Below are 17,362 nucleotides of genomic sequence, written 5' to 3'. Positions count from 1 at the left end.
TGGGATAAGCTGATTCTTCAAGTAGAATGGGATGGATTGGGGTTATCTGATTTGAAGGGGTATTTCAGAGCTACACAGTTAAGGCATCTATACGTAGCACAAGCAGAAAACTATAATTCAATGTTGAAAGGGATGATGATGATACAGGGGGAAGCATGAGAAACGAGGAGAGACTGGGATTTTGGATGCAGACCTTTAAGTAGAATAACAATAATTATACAGAATATTGAATCCATAAAGTAGCGCTAAATATCCTAAGAACTAAGCCAACATTGGAATGGAGAAAGGAGATTCTGCCAATAGGCGTGGTTGCAATTAGGGATGTAGACAATAGGCAAGAGGAGCTGGAATTCATTGGAGAAAACTGGCAAAGGAACCAAGGTAACTAGATAGCTAGAGAGGGAAAGATAATAGAATGGGAAGACTCCAATAATTTATTTGGACTGCAAGTTAGAGATTGCCTTCCCTATCAAGGCTTGATATTAGAGTATAGGCAAATAGAAAGAAATAGGGGGTCCTAAACGAAGACCAGCACTGGTAGAGTTTTTAGTAGAATCTAAAATAGAAGCTGCCATTAAAAAAGGAATAATTAATAGAGCATATAAAATATTGCATGACAACTATAGGAATCAATCAGAGGAGGTTAGAAAGGATTGGGAGGAGAGACTGGATAAGCAATTCTCAAAGAAACAATGGGAGGATATATGTATGTCTCCCAAATGTGCAACAAAATCTAGAAGACTTAGGATTTTTGCTTGGAAATGTTTACAGTCGATATTTTATACCCCAGGTAGACTCCACAGAATGTTTCCTCAGGTAGATAGCAAATGTTGGAGGTGTGAGGGGGAAGAAATACGTAATTGGGAATATATTTTCTGGGAGTGCGATGAGTTGGTGGACTTTAAGGATTCCCTTCAGGATGCACATTCAGAGATGCTGGGTGGGCAGATTGGTTTGACAAGGGAGATGATTTTTCTGAGGTGTGATACAGAATCGGAATTTTCTGGACATGGTAAGGCCTTGTTGTGTCTAATTATGGTGGCTGCCAAAAATTCAGTTACTAAAAAATGGAAATCAAAATCTAAACCAACTATATTTAGAAAAGGGTAGGAGCAAACTACATAGGAAAAATGGGAATTGTGGGAACAATACATAAGGTGAGGAATGAGGTTTAAAAGAATGCAGGACTTAAATGAGCTGTGTAATGTTTGACTGAAATATGGGCACTGTGAAGTAACATCGGGTGTCACGGTGCCTGGGCAATTTTTTTTGGACTAGGCTTGCAAAGGCTCCAGGGCCATTAGCCTAGTACACACCTATGAAACTATGAAAATGATTGGGTAGATTATAAGTGATGTATAATGTTTGCATCTGGAAGTGTCAGTATGGTTTGTGATGTAAAATGCTTGCAACTAGGATTGTGTCGGTGTGCTTTGTTTTCATTTATCTAAATGTATGATTACCCTTATTACATATGTTATAAGTGATGGTTTAATAAAAATGTTTCTTGTTAAAAAAAAAAAAAAATGATGCTGTATACATTTTAGCCCTAAGAGGAAATGTACAAAAGATGGTCACGTCTTTCATTTTTGTTATTATATATTAACATCTTCCAACCCAGACCTGCTTCATTTTACATAAATAACGAAAGTTTAGATTTATTATAAGTAATCACATCTTGTTGAATCAACATGTGATTACTGTACCTAAAACATCTAAAACCTTGATAAGTCACAGATCAAAGCAGCAGCATTTCCAAGGTTACAGAACATAAAATGTTTTTGGAGGAGCCAAGCTCTGCAGCACCCCCTCCCCCGACATGAGGGCAAGCCTAGAACACCCATGAACTGCATACTAATTCACTGGTTGCAGAATCTTGGAGGAGGTGAGAAGGTGAGTTAAAACATAAAACACTCCTACTCCAATTTTACCAACTCTAACAATGATTAAACCACCCTAGCCATCTTCCAGTTATGATATTCTGAGTATCTCTTGACGGGAGGCTGACAAACAATAGGTTTTCCTGCAATTCTTTTGCCTGGTGTCCTTCTAGCTTCGGATTCCTGTGTCCTGTCCAGTTTTTTATGTTACAATAATAAGTACTTCTCTTCCACATGAATCATGCTACTTCTTCCCCATTTCAATAAATTTTAAAAAGACTGATCTGATTTGGTTGAATTTTTTGTTTTTATTGAATAAACTTTCCTGTTGTGGTTACTTGAGCCCCTTTATTTGCTGTATTGCTAACCAGGCTCATTTGTACCTCCAACTTGGCTCAGTAGCAGAAGTGGAATAGCACATGTGGTCGTCTTGTAATCTGTTCCATTGCCCCATCTCCATTGACAGTGTTTTACAGACAGGATGTCCAATACATCATGTCAGCATCCATCTTGTTTACAGACCACAGGTTTCTTGAGCTTAAAATTGTTTTTGCTACAGACCAGGTTAAAATGGGAAAGCCTGTTTTTTCAGTCAATGCATGAGAACTGTTCACTGAACATGCCATTCTCAAAATACTCACTAGCCTGATTATAGATTTACAGATGCACCATAGTCGCATTTTTTACTTTTATTTATAAGTTTTAATCTATGGTACTGCTAATAATGGTATAAGCTAACTATGCAGACATGTGTGTGTGTGAACATACATCCACTGTTTTAAATGCAAATGCGATGTGATTTTCTGAGTTTTCTCTGTATATTTACATGAATATAAGGGAAAGAGAAAATTAGATCTGCAGATTAGGATGTTTTTTGGCATCCTGGTTAAACATATCTGAAAAACATCTGCCTATTTGTCCATTAATGTCTCTGTGATGGACGCAGTACAATGTAGGACTGGATTGTCTTTGAACATGCTCCTTTCACTATCTTGTGGCAAGGGTTGGGATTTTCTGCTGTTCCACCACTCCTTTTTAAAAGGTAGGAACTACATTGTCAGACATCTGTATGTATACATTTTACTTATTGAGGCATTCTGACAACTTCGACAAGATTGCACATATCTTTTATATAATGTCTTTACATATGTTCATCATGTTTCACTGATGCAGTCATTACTCTTGGGTTATCCTGCTGGCAGGCTACCCTCAATCGGCCAGAATTCCAAAGTCTAGGTCCGGCGTCGGTTGCTGTCGCCTCTTCCCTGATGTCAGTGCGCCAGGGGTATAAAAGATGCAGCCGACGCCATTTTCTTCAGTCTTTCTAGCTGCGCGGTGCCCGAAGCAAAAGGAGTTCGCAAGTGCCGGTCGGCCGACTCCTGAGATTTTCAAATCCGAATTTCAGAACCAGTCTTCATAAAGCTAAGTACCCAGTTGGGGAAACTTTTTTCTTGCTTCAGACCGATGTCAGAAAAAGTTAACAATTGTATTTATTGTGGGAAGCAAATACCTCATAAGGATTTTCACTCTTACTGTATTCCTTGCCTAGGCTCTGATCACAACGTTGCTAGCTGTCGGTTTTGTGCTAGATTTTACCAATGCACTATTAAGCGTCAGTTTGATTTTACATTTCATTACTTTGGCCGAAGATTTAATTATATAATGCTGTCAGACCAACCGACAACCGGAGTTTACAAAATACGCAAGGACAAGGAAAAGGATAGGCATCCGAGGTCCAAAACCGACAAAGAGGCCTCTGCTAGGCCAGTCGCCGGTTCTCAGTGAGGCGCTTTAGAAGCCCCTGGCGCCCGCTACCTCAGAGCCACAGGCCGCTTCCAACTCCCACGTGGAGCCAACTGAGCCTGTGGATACTCAAGGTATTGGACACTCGGAAATCATTCCCTCAGATGGGTCCAGAGCCGCTGAGCAGGCATCGGCTTCTGAGGGTGTCTTCAGACCTACACAACTATATATTAAGCCATCTTCAGCTTCAAAGACAAAGACTAAAGTAGCTCTAAAGACAAAGAAACAAGTACAGCATTCTCCTATTCAGACTTCCATACCTAAAAAACAGATGCTCAAAACGGCCAAAGACCTAATTACTTTGATCAGGGGCTCCCATCCCCTTCCTGATAAGAGGCTTAGGCAGGAGACAGATTATGATTCTTCTGATCAGGTTTCTATTTCCTCTGACTCCTCTTCTGAACAGGATTACTCCATACTTCCCTATGAGGATACTGATACTGAAGAATCAATTCCTTCAGCCTCTCCTCCTGAGGATTACTCTTTTGGGGAAGCCCTGCATACCATGAGGGAGCATTTCCACTGGGAGAGCCACGATTACTCTGAATCTAAGAAAAGGCTCAGAGACTTTCTGCTACTTCCTCAGCACAGACCCCTTGCTATTCCACCTGTTCTAGACATTGTAGATGATGTATTTTCAGAGTCCGGCCTGTCCCCTGACTCTTTACCCCTGCACCTGCTAAGCCAGACAGATACTACAGGGTCCCGGATTCTCATAAATTCCTATATAAAAACCTCGCTGCTGACCCAGAAACTATATCTCAGGGTCCCAAATTGGTTAAAGCTTCCACTGCAAAAAACTCTGTCCCCTCTGATAGGGATTCTAGGGCTCTAGACAGCTGGGGGAAAAAGTCCATACTTCTGCTACCCTGGCTGTAAGGGCTTTAAATTGTCAGTTTCATATGCTTAAATATCAGCAATATTTAACGTCACTGCTTAAACAGAAATTGTTGACAAATCCTGAATGTTCAGAGAACAAGGAATTGCATGATTTATTGCATGCAGCTGAACAAGTGGGAAAGCATACTTTGCAATGTGGTTATGATTCACTGGAGGCCTCTTGCAGGGCCGCTGTTACAGTTTCTGTTATTAGAAGGCATGCTTGGTTAAAGGAACAGAATCTGCCTGATCATGTTAAAGCAAAATTATTAGATGCACCATTACAGCATGATACTTTGTTTGGTACTAAAGCAGAAGAGGTGTTGAAAAAAATGGAGGATAATGCAAAATCCATGCAGACAGTCAAGGATTTCTTACAGGTACAGCCACCCAGGTTTAGCAGGAACTGGCCTTCTAAAAATTGGTCCTTTCCAGTGTCAGACAGACCACAAAAAGGCAGACACAGGTATCCCAAAGGCAGATCTCAGCCCCAAGGCTCATACAGGCCTAAACAATGGGGTGCTCCTACCTCCAAAAGCGGAGAAGACAAATCACAACCTTACAGGAAACAGTCCCAATGACTTTCCTCTACCAGATCCAAGCACTTTTCTTTTGGCAGTCCCCTTAGGGGGAAAACTAGCACTTTTATCATCAAATTGGCAAATGGTTACACAAGACAAATGGGTCCTGAACATAGTGTCACAAGGCTACAGGTTCCATTTTCACACTCTACCAAGGTCAAAAGGTATGCCAGACCTGACACACAATCAATTGCCAGAGGCACAAAAGCAAATTACAGCCTTCATGGACATGAGGGCCATTCAGCAAGTACCACAACAAGAGCAGGGGCAAGGATTTTACTCCAGACTTTTCCTAGTACCCAGAAAGGACAAAACCTGGAGACCAATACTGGACCTGTCTATACTAAATACGTTTCTGGAAGTTCAAGATGTTGACTCTACAGCAGCTACTGCCCATGCTGGGCAAAAAGGCTTGGCTCGTAACTTTGGACCTAAAAGAGGCATACCTGCATGTTCCAGTCAGACAGTTTTGCAGAAGATACCTTAGATTCATAGCTGGCTCAATGCATTACCAATTTTCTGCACTGCCCTTTGGCTTATCTACTGCGCCCAGGGTCTTCACAAAATGCCTGGCACCAGTAATTGTGTTTTGCAGACAAAAAGGAATTCAAATATATCCCTACTTGGACGACTGCCTAATTCAAGCAGAGAAAAAAGACATTCTTCTAAAGCATCTGGCATTTGTAAAATGATTACTAATTGGCCTAGGGTACACAGTAAATGTAAAGAAATCAAAACTAGTGCCCTCTCAAGAGATAATATTCCTGGGTGCAAGCTTAAATACAACTGCCCAGATGGCTTATCTCACGCCAGACAAACAAAAGCAACTGACTACTTACTTCAAGAAATTGGCAACAAAATCCCCCTTATCTGCAAGGAAAATCCTGCAGGTTTTGAGTTTCATGGCATCCTGCAATCTACTAATTTCATATGCCAGACTGCATATGAGGAAACTACAATGGTATCTAAAAAGTGTTTGGACTCAGCATTGCCACAGCCTGGAGACAGTAATTGCACTCATTCCCTGTCTGCAACAGGAGTTTCGATGGTGGGCAGAAGCCTGTCACCACAATGGTCTGCCATTCAGTTTACCCACAGCCAGACAGACATTGACAACTCTGCCTGGGGGGGGCCCATATGGCAGGAAAATGTATTCAGGGCACATGGCCTGCAAACCAGATGCATCTTCACATCAGTCAAAAAGAGATGCTCGCTGTTCAAAATGCCCTGACAGCTTTCAAGGATCTGCTTCATCCAGGACAGTTACTGATAGACAGACAACACTACGATCATGTGGTACCTAAACAAACAGGAGGAACACATTCCTACCCCCACTGCAGACAAGCAATGACCTTATGGGACACAGCATTGGCTTTTCAAGTTCACCTGCAAGCACAATTCCTGCCAGGAAAAACAAATACTCTGGCAGATGAACTAAGTAGAAACCTCATGGATCCCCACGAATGGAAACTGGATCCACAAGTCTTCAACATGATAACAAGGAAATGAGGATGCCCAGACATAGATCTGTTTGCCTCCCCTCACAACTGCCAATTGCAGACATTTTGCACAAGGATTTATCACAAGCAAGCATGGAAAGTGGACGCCCTATCCTTCAGCTGGAAAAATCTAACAGTATATGCTTTTCCCCCACTGCTTCTCCTTCCCAGGGTACTCCTGATACTGATTGCACCAGACTGGCCATGCCAGCACTGGTACCCAATCCTAAAGAGCTTGTCCCAAGGTCCAGCATGGATATTGCCTCAAACTTCTCACTTGCTGACCCAACAAAACAATCAGATCCTGCACAGCCAACTCAGGACCTTAAATTTGGCAGCATGGTGGATAATGTAGCCATTCAGAACACTCCTCTTTCAAAGGCTGTTATGGATGTTATCTTGGAGGCCAGGAGGCCCAGTACCAGAAAATCTTATGCAGAAAAATGGAAGAGATGCTGTGCTTGGAACCAGGAACAAGGCATTGACACGTGTGTACCAAATATCCCTCAGATTTTACAATACCTAACTGAGATGCTGAACAAAGGCCTTTCTTTCTCATCAATTAAGATTCATGCCTCTGCCATTTCAGCCCATTACAATATGGAACCAACTATCTTTTCTCATCCTTTAATAAGGTAGTACTTCAGAGGGGCCAACAACATTAGGCCTCCAAGGAAAGTACCAATTCCGGCCTGGGACCTCAATTATGTTTTGGAAAAACTCACACTGCCTCCTTTCGAGCCAGCATCAACAGCAGACATAAAATTCTTATCCTGGAAAACAGCTCTGCTCCTAGCAATAACCTCTGCAAGGCGAGTCTCAGAGTTACAAGCACTCATGGCTGTGGAACCTTTCATCATTTTTCATCCAGACAGGGTTTCTCTGAGGACAAACCCTACATTTATGCCTAAGGTGGTGTCCAGTGTGGCCCTCAACCAAACCATTCACTTGCCTACCTTTTATCCAAATCCACAGAACAAGGGTGAGAAAATTCTGCATTTTTTGGACGTACACAGGCAGTTACACTTCTACTTGGACAGAACTAAAACTTTCAGAAGGACTGAGCAACTTTTAGTGTCATATGCTGCAGGATCACAAGGAAAGGCCATCTCAAAACAGACTATTTCCAAATGGATAGGCCATTGCATCCGTTTCTGCTATTCTCAACATGGCAAATCAGTGCCTAAGGGCATTAAGCCTCATTCCACCAGAGCAGCAGCCACTTCAGCAGCCTTCCTCTGAGGAGTACCAACCAAAGATATCTTAGAGGCTGCAACTTGGAGTTCAGTGCACACCTTCACAAAGCACTACCACTTACCTCTTTACTCTAAGTCCAGAGCAGGCTTTGCCACTGCTGTTCTGCAGGGCCTCATAGCCTCTCCTAATCCTATTTAGCCCAGCCACCCATCCTCAGCTTTGGGATTCAACCCAAGAGTAATGACTGCAACAGTGAAACACGATGAACATAGTACAGTTGTGTACCTACCATAAATGTAGATGTTCGAGTGTATTCACTGTTGCAGTCCAGGTTACCCACCCACCATCCCCCTTTTCTTTGCTGGGACTTATCTGCACTTCTCTATCCTGTCCAACCTGTTTGGAGTATTTGCTTGTAGATGAAGGAAATGTTATTTTGGTGCATGAATTTTATAGACATATTTTTCAGCCTACCAATTTGGGGGCACCTGACATCTGGGGCAAGAAAAACTGAAGAAAATGGCGTCAGCTGCATCTTTTATACCCCTGGCGCACTGACGTCAGGAAAGAGGCGACAGCAACCGACGTCGGACCTAGACTTTGAAATTCTGGCCGACTGAGGGTAGCCTGCCAGCAGGATAACCCAAGAGTAATGACTGCAACAGTGAATACACTCGAACATCTAAATTTATGGTAGGTACACAACTGTACTCTCCTGATTGTCTGCATTAGTGTATGTATGGCTGGGCTAGAGAAGGAAAAATCCCCCGCTCGTCTATGTTAACTTGAGTGAAATCTGCTTTTCACCTGCCATCTCCCAGATTCTCTCTGAGTTGCATCTTGAAGAAAAGTAATATGCTTGTCATAAATGAAGAGTCTGTAAAATTAACTTCTGTCTGCGATGGGGAACCCATCATGTTGAGTTATGCTGGAGACAGATCAGCAGACAGATCAGCAGACTTTTAAAAAGTCTTAGCGAGACAACAGTTTAGGTGGTTGGACAAGTTCCCATACAAACTGATAATCTGTCCAGATTTGGTTTCAGAAGAAAATCAAGACATGTTTAAAGTAATGATTTTCAGTGTGTAGCAATAGTAGAGATCAGGACTAGAAAGGTTATGTGCTTTCATGTTGTTTCTTGTTAGTTTAGTTTTGATTATGTTTCCAGTATTGACTGCCAGAAGTAGTATTGGCATCAGAGACAGGTGTAAAGGTATGCACCTCATTCAGTCAAAGAAAAAAAATACTAAAATTGACTGAAGTGACAAATCCCCCAGACAATCCCATTCAGAGCACCGCAGTTCCATCTTGTACTGATAAGAGGCATGTCGAGTTTTCATAGGTTCATAGGTTCATACTAGGCTATCTGCCCTAGGGCATTTATAAGCCTAGCCAGAGTGTGTGTGGCTTTCACCACCCCTTAGGATGAGAATACTATACCCATTAGTTTGCTGTGCCTCTGTCCAGCAGTGATACAGAGATGATTCCCGGGGTAAACCTACGATCTCCCATCCACTCGTCAAGATTTCTCTTGAACAGAGTCAGTGAGGGGCTCTGCCTCACATGGACTGGGATTCTGTTCCATAGTGTAGGGAGTCTCTGGGTGATGAATCTGTCCCTCCAGCACATTCCTATTTATATCCGTGTTGAGGTTTAAGTCTCTTGCTCTCGTGGCTCTGGTGGATTTGGATTTTTTGAGGTGGAGCATGTCCATTAATTCCGGGTTGGACATGGCCTTGTATGTCAGGCACAGATCACCTCTGAGCAGACGGTATGCGACTGAATAGAGCTGGAGTTTCTTCAGTCGGGCATTGTATGACATATGTTTGAGCCCCTTTATCCTTTTGGTGAGGAACTTTTGGGGTCTTTCCAACTGCTGCAGGTGTTGGGTAAGGTACATTCAGAATCAAAATGTAGATTACATGTATATGCACAGACATACCTACATAAAAATGTAGGCAGATGAATGTTGGTGCAGCTCATCAGCCTTGTTGGAGGTAGCACCCCACATTTCCTTACTGTGGTATGGTTAGTGTTAGTAAACCAACTCAAATGTCATACAGTTTGTAACATTATTGGAGGTGCCCACCACTCATATCCAGTACCATAGCATGTTCACATTTCCGACTAACCCATATTGCATGCTGTTTCTAGCACGATCACAAGTACCCCACAAGTCAAATCCAGTACTGTAGCATGTTTGCTGTCTTCAGTAACCCAAATACTATACTGTTCATAGCATAAGCAGAAGTATCATATAAGTCACGTCCATTAGTGTAGCATTTTCACAATTTTCCTGACAACCTACATGCCATACTGTTTGCAGCATGAGAGCAAGTGAGCCATAACTCACATCCAGTACTGTGGCATCTTCACTACTTCACACTGTAACACAATCATTGTTGTTAGGCTGCTCACATCCCATACAGTGGCATAATCAGTGTTTCTATTCATCTTGTAACATGTTCACTGTTTCCCAGCCACGCACATTCCATACTGTTGCAGCAACTCAGAAATTCTCTGGCATGACCACTGTTACCCAGTAACCCTCATACCATGCTGTGGCATAATTAGTGCTGTTTAGTTCCTCCGTACCATACTGTGGCACTAATTACCATTTTCTGACAACTCTCATGCCATACTGCAGTATGATCATTATCCCCTGTTGCATGGTGAAACATTACTATGTCACTGTAGTAAGGTCACTGTTAACTGACTATAGAACAGAATGGCCAGTGTTGTTTATGTTGTTTATTGAGTTCCATATGTAATGGAGCTTGATAACTGTTTTCTGGTGACTCCAACAGTCATTCCATGCTGTAGCAGCATGATCAGTAGTTATCGAGTGACTGGCATGCTATACTGTGTAATCAACTACTGTTGTTTGGTAATATGATTACTGTTTACCCAGCAGCTGTAATACAGCTCTAAGGCATGATTATTACTAACTGACTGCTGTACCTCTGTCCACATTGGTGAGATCAGATTGATTTGGTGTGCATTTTGACTTTTCAAAGTGATAACCTGTTCAAGTATCATCTCTACCATTTTTTCACCACCTTTCACTACACAACACCTTCCTTATAGAGGAAGAAGGCATCTCCATTAAAGTGCTAGAGTGCTATGAAATCTATCTTGACCCCCCCCCCAGCTTCCTATCCACTCCTGTGCCCTAGTGTTATTTGTGTTCTGCATTAGGGTCTTTTATGCTGTTATTACCTAGAAAGGCCACATAAAGATGCCTGTGTTTGTCTCATGATCCTCTTTTCTCCTTAACCATCTCTGTTATGCACCATGTTCCTTCCATTATGTAAATTGCATCTTCCTTGGAGCTCAACCCTGTAGAATGTTGACCTGTATATAGTTAGTGACACAGGTTTCTAAGGAACTGGGCACAGGAAGATGAGCGGGGGTGCTAGACCACAGCACTGGTAATACCTAGCAGTGATCATATGTATTACCTGCCTGTAGTGGTACTATTTTCTCATGCTGTGCCAGGCAGGGACCTGTCTGCTGAATCAGACCAAGAGGTAGGTATGTCTGTGTATGTGTATGTGCATGCATGCATGTGTGTGTGTGTGTGTGTGTGTGTGTGTGTGTGTGTGTGTGTGTGTGTGTGTGAGATTAAGCATTTAGACCTCCTCTCCCAACCAGGGAGCTGTGGCAAGTCTGCATGCAGTCTAGAGGAGAAGGATAGGTGGCTCCAAGGGACCAGCAAAGCTGATCTGCTCCTACTACCTGACTCTCAACTCCCGTGGAATAGGTGAGCTGATGAACTTCCTAGGATGGAATAAATGGGTCATATGACTTTCAGTTAGATCAGAGATGCCTGCATCCCATCCTCAACAGAATGAGAGGGCAAAATGGATGCAGGTAGTAGAGCTATTGGGAAGGGTCCCTCAGAGGTGGAGGGGGAAACCAGTTGCATCTTTCCTTGACATCTATTGCCTCAAACCGTTCTGTATATACTGTAGCCCAGTAATGTTGTACCCTAATTCCTGTCTTATATTTTCTTGCATCTTTCATATTGCTATATACATGCCTGCATTTAATATTACCTGAAACTGCGCATTTTCCCTCTGACAAAGCACAGCATTTCCATCCATTTATGCCCCTGATTCTCCCTTCTGCTGTCTGTGTTCTGCCTCCCCTTTTCTACAGCTTTTCTTACTACCTTGACTTCTTTCTTTGATGTCTTCTTCTTGCCTTCTTCCACTTGACCCCTTTTTAGTTTAAAATGATTTTATGTCCATTGCATCTTTCAGTATCTGCTTTCTCGCTCTTCTTAGATTCAGGCCATCCATCACTTAGTCTCCGATCTTCTGTACAGCCGCAATCTCTCACAGTTTTAAGCCCTCTGCCTCTCTACACTAGCCCTTGTGCAGTGTCTTCATCCTGGGAATTCTTTGTATTCTAGGCTCTGTAGTGCTGAACATCAGTAGCACCTGAGTGAACTGAACAGTGATACCTATTCTACTACAGATATTGCCTAGGTCTCCTGTATTCTGTATATCCGCTTCGTTTGTCCACACTCGTAATATTCTGTAAAGGTCATCTATCCTGATGTGGCACAGTGGTTAGAACTGCTGCCTCCCACTGCTTGGTTTTCCAGTTTGCGCCTTTCGTTTAGAGTCCGCACATCCTTCCTGTTTCTGTATGGCTTTTCTCTGAGTGATTCCTTTTCTTCTTTTATCCCATATATGCACTGTAGGTGAATTGGAGATTGTCCAGAATTGTTCAGTGTGGATATCTTTCAATGGTATGGTGCTTGGCCAAGATTAGTTTTTCCGTATTGTTTCCATTGAGTGCTGGAACATGATGTAGCTTCACTGCAGTGGGTAGAGAATTGTTAGCTCATTGCACTTGGTTCTTCACTTTGGTCACTGACTGGGGTATTTCTATTAGGAGGCTGCATGTAGGGTTTTGCCTGGTGCTTTGATTTGTTCCTACATTTCAAAGGCATGCTGATGAGTAAACTGGTGATCTTCAAAGTTGCCTGTAGGTAGGTGTGTGCGCACATGTGCACACCCATGGATGGTATCACTTCCTGTCAGTGACTGGTGTCTCATCCAGGATTAATTCACTGACTTATGTGCACTGAGTACTTGTACAGGCTACATCTCCCTTTAAGCCTGAACAGGTTAAATAGGGTGTTAGAAAATTAATTAAACAAACAAAAAAAAAGCCCCAGTATGTCCCATCTTAGGGTTCCAGAGTTCTCTACAACCGCATTGTGAGTAGCAAATAAGTTAATATTTTTTGTCTTGGTGGGTGACCAAGCTACCGGGTTATATATCTAAAACAAAGAAAATCATATGTCATTCCTCATACAACATTCATGCTTAATAGTATAAGTTACTGACCTGGGGATGTGCAATCCAGTCCCATGACCAGATATGGTTGAATGCCAAAGTTACGATACCTGAAATAAAGAAAGGTATGCCTTGTGTTCTCTTTCCTGCCATAAAGAAAATTATCATTTTTTTAAATATTCCATGTATACCAGATCTCAGTCCTTAGACTGTAAACCCATGGCACTGTGGCACCATACAGACTGGAGCTTGGGAACAATAGAATGGCACTGTGGCACAGTACAGACTGGAGCTTGGGGACAAGAGCATGGGACTGTGACACGGTACAGACTGGAGCTGGAGATAAGAGCATGGCACTGTGGCACAGTACAGACTGGAGCTTGGGGACAAGAGAATGGCACTGTGACAGTACAGACTGGAGCTGGGGACAAGATCATGGGACTGTGACACGGTACAGACTGGAGCTGGAGATAAGAGCATGGCACTGTGACAGTACAGACTAGAGCTGGGGACAAGAGCATGGTACTGTGGCACAGTACAGACTGGAGTTGGGAATAAGTAGATGGCACTGTAGCACAGTAAAATCTGGAGATGTGGACAAGAGCATGGCACTGTGGCACACTACTTACTGGAGCTGGTAAACATGGCTGGTTACTGACACAGGATGGAATAGCACCTGAGCAGTAGGAGGGAAGGTCATGTCACTTATGCAGCGCAGACGATAGCCGAGAGATAATGCAGTGATGTAGAATGAACTGATGCTTGGAACTGGGAGAACAGGGCATACTGAAACTAAAGTAAAAGCACATGTTACTTGCAGCTTTAATGTAGCATGGGCTATTGCTCCTAAGAACCAGAAATAAATGCTTCCTGCTCTAATTTAAGATAAAAAGAATAAGAGTAAAATGCAGTGAAAATATTATGGTTTATACTTAAAAAAGTGATCTGTCCTCTTCTGGCAGTAGATTGAGTTTTATGGTGATAAATGGGGAAGAGAGAATGTGAAATGTAAGTGAGGCTGAAAACCATGAATGTTGGCACAAGGAATGTACATCTTTTTTATATGAGTACAGGTCTTGGAATGCAATGACTGGGAAACAATGCTCCTTTTAATCAGACATTATTGTGTAATCTCAAAGGAATGCTATCCAGGCTGCACACCTCCATATGTGATTCTGCATTTCAGAGAAAGTAACCCTCCCAACCCAGGTGATGAAGTCCATCAGTCAGTCAGTCATCTGAGTAGTTGGGATTTCCAGATGAAAGATCACTTGATGAAATTGCTACTGATGTTGAAAATTTAAAGGGGTATTGCAGTTCATTAAATTTCTGTGAATGTACACCCTCCCCCAAGAGGTTGGGGTTGGTTTAATAGTTAATGTGTTTACCTCACAGTTACAAGGTGTACAGGGTTTGATTCGCACCTTTTAAAGAGAAATTGGCTAGGCTTAAAATGACCTGAAAGGGCAGTTATGTTAGTACTTCCCTATGAACCTATGACATTTATGCACTGCATACATTCTAGTATTCAAGTACTGCACGTGACATTTTCTCTTTCGAATCAGCAGTGGTTAATCTGCATTGAAACCAGATCCTAATCCCTGGTGCACTGAATCTGTGTAATCTTTGTTTAAACTATAAAATCATCTCAGGCATCATAGTTTGTTATCATGGAATGCATGCAAACTGAGAATTGTGAATTTGACAGTTGATTAAACAGTAGTATTTCTAGAATAAGGTTATTTCTACATAAAAGAAGTCTGATGGTAAAGAGCAGAAACACTGTACTAGTCAAGCTCTATACAGCAGTCCAAATTGCTACTGATTATGGCACTTTATAGCAATATAAAGCCTGATTATTTATTTATTTGTTTAACATTTGCTTAGCAGGAAAGTCTGACTTGGAACAAAGACAATTTTCAGCAGAGGCCCGGGGAGAAATGCTCCAGATTCATGAGTTGTAATGTGGGAGGAAACCAGAGCACCCAGAGGAAGCCCACAACGATGCAGGGAGGACATGCAGACTGCACACAGAATGCACCCCAGCTGAGAATCGACCCGGAGAACCTCTTGCTGTGAAGCTACAACACAACCGCTGCACCACTGCGATGTCCAGTTATTATTGTTGTTATTATTTTTATGTATTTATTTCTGTATAAGGAAACCAACAGTATAATTTACTATTGTAGAAGGGTATTATGGTAAACACATGCAAGGAATTTTTTGTTCTACCCCCTCATAAACAGTCATTATTATTTATGGTCTCTCTGAACTGCCACTAAACATCACTTCTGTGTTTCTTAACAGGAGTTTCATTGGTAAGAAGAGTCAAATTAAAAACCTCTGTTATTAAGTGCAATAAACAGGGTGAGCAATGGTTAACTGTGGGCTGCCATTGCATCAAACATCATGGCTGTACAGGAGCACTGCTTTTGACACTGACTGCAAAACGTTGCCATTGGACTAAGTACTAGTTGTGGGGAAGATGAGTTGCTATATCTAGCCTTAGTTTTGGATGTTTGTGTGGTAGCATTTACTGCTAAAAGCAATTGTATGGTTCTCATTCATACAGTTATCATCGTTCCTTTGTTAACCAGGTTAGTGGCCTTTTTTCAGGGGAGATCCACGGTGATACTTATACTACTAAAGGAAAGTTGACCAGGGCATTGGGGAACGTCCCCTCCTCTTTTCAATAGGTGTCATGGGATCTTTTACATCCACCTGAGGTAATACCAAGTCAAGCAGATGTGACATTGGTTTAACATCTCATCTGAAGGACGACATACCCAAGAGTACAGTAACCCCTTATGCTTCACTGCAGTGTCAGCAATCCATCTACTTGATGTGGGAATAGAACCCACAGCCTTCTGAACCAAAGGTGAATGTGCTACCTGCTGCGCCAGTGTTACTGCTTAAATTTCACTGATCATTCCATAGAGCATTGTCCCCTGAATGCTTTCTTAATGAATGTACTCTGCCTTTATTTAAATGCATCATGTATCATTTTGGCCCTCGTACTCTCTGCTACTGATGTGCATTTCCTTCCTAATAATTGACACAGACCTGTCTCTTCACCTAATATGTCTCACCTTATGGGTCATTCATCTTCATTCCATGTTCTGCCTCTAAGTTGATAACTGTTTCAATAGCACATGCAAACGAAATACAAAGTGCAGTGTGGGATTAGTCAATATGTCATCTCATTTACAAAAAACAGAATTACATACCTTCAGGCACTTTCATTCAATTCAAAAGATGATTCCATTTCTCTTCCGTATGGCGACAGAGTTGGTTCCTTTTTCCAGTGTACTGCGACTCATCCCCAGCAGGTCCTGAACCTTTGGCATCAGCACTGTAAATAATCTGCTATTGTCATAGGATTCCATCAAATTAAAAGAGTACATTAGGGACTCTTTCTTGCACCCATTGTTGAGCTCACTGTTTTCTTCACTTCTAGATCTCCTTTCTTTACCAGCAGAATTGTGGTTGACCTTTTCACTTAGTGTTTCCAGTTGTCGGCTGCATTGTGGAATTGCTTACTACCTCTGAGTCGCTGAATGATTTATAATACTTGCATTTTGTTTTCATGTAGCACATTGCTTGTCTGAGTAGATATCCATTTGAGTAAGATCCAGAAACCTAGAAAATTATAGCAGGGGAAAATTTTATGCTTAGTAACAGAAAGCTGAATTCGACGACTCTTAGAAGTTCTGGTTAAAGTCCTTCCACTCTTCTTACACCCACGTTGTCTTCATTTTCCCCACCCTTGTTATAGTGAATGGGAATGTCACATAGATTGCATATTTTTCTGCTTGTCTAATAGACCCTCCAACACAGTGTGAAATTCACAAGGTATCCATATGCCCTGGGCCACTGCTGTACAGAACTAAACTAACTAAACTGTTTCATTATGTAATCCTTGCCAATTTTTATTTCTTATACTATGTACTATGTATTTGCTTGTTTATTATTGAATACAGTTGCTCTTTTTTGTAACTTTTCTTTACCCAGGCTGAGTCTGGAAATAGTCTGTGTGAATCAGATTTGTACTGCAGTTAGCAAGTAAATATGATATTCTGTACGTAGCAGCTCATTGCTAACACAGCTGAGAAGGTCCTAGTGGACACTGTAATCTGGTATAGCACATCTAATGGACAAGAGAATGTCCTTATGTTAATCAGTGTCCTCTGTCATACAGGAAGGAATCTTTC

The 17,362-nt window shown here is 42.0% G+C and overlaps 1 protein-coding gene across 2 annotated transcripts in view; it reads left to right on the top strand.

The window, feature by feature from the left end:
* Positions 1–17,362, top strand: part of ARHGEF17 (Rho guanine nucleotide exchange factor 17) — a 2,179,236-nt gene that overhangs the window by 360,556 nt on the left and 1,801,318 nt on the right. The gene's annotated exons all lie outside the window — the stretch shown is intronic.

Source organism: Protopterus annectens, chromosome 5.part0 (genome assembly GCF_019279795.1).
Source record: "Protopterus annectens isolate FY-2018-M chromosome 5.part0, PAN1.0, whole genome shotgun sequence".
NCBI lineage: Eukaryota > Metazoa > Chordata > Ceratodontiformes > Protopteridae > Protopterus > Protopterus annectens.
Note: the sequence above shows the minus strand (reverse complement) of the source record. Positions and strands in the feature narration are given on the sequence as shown.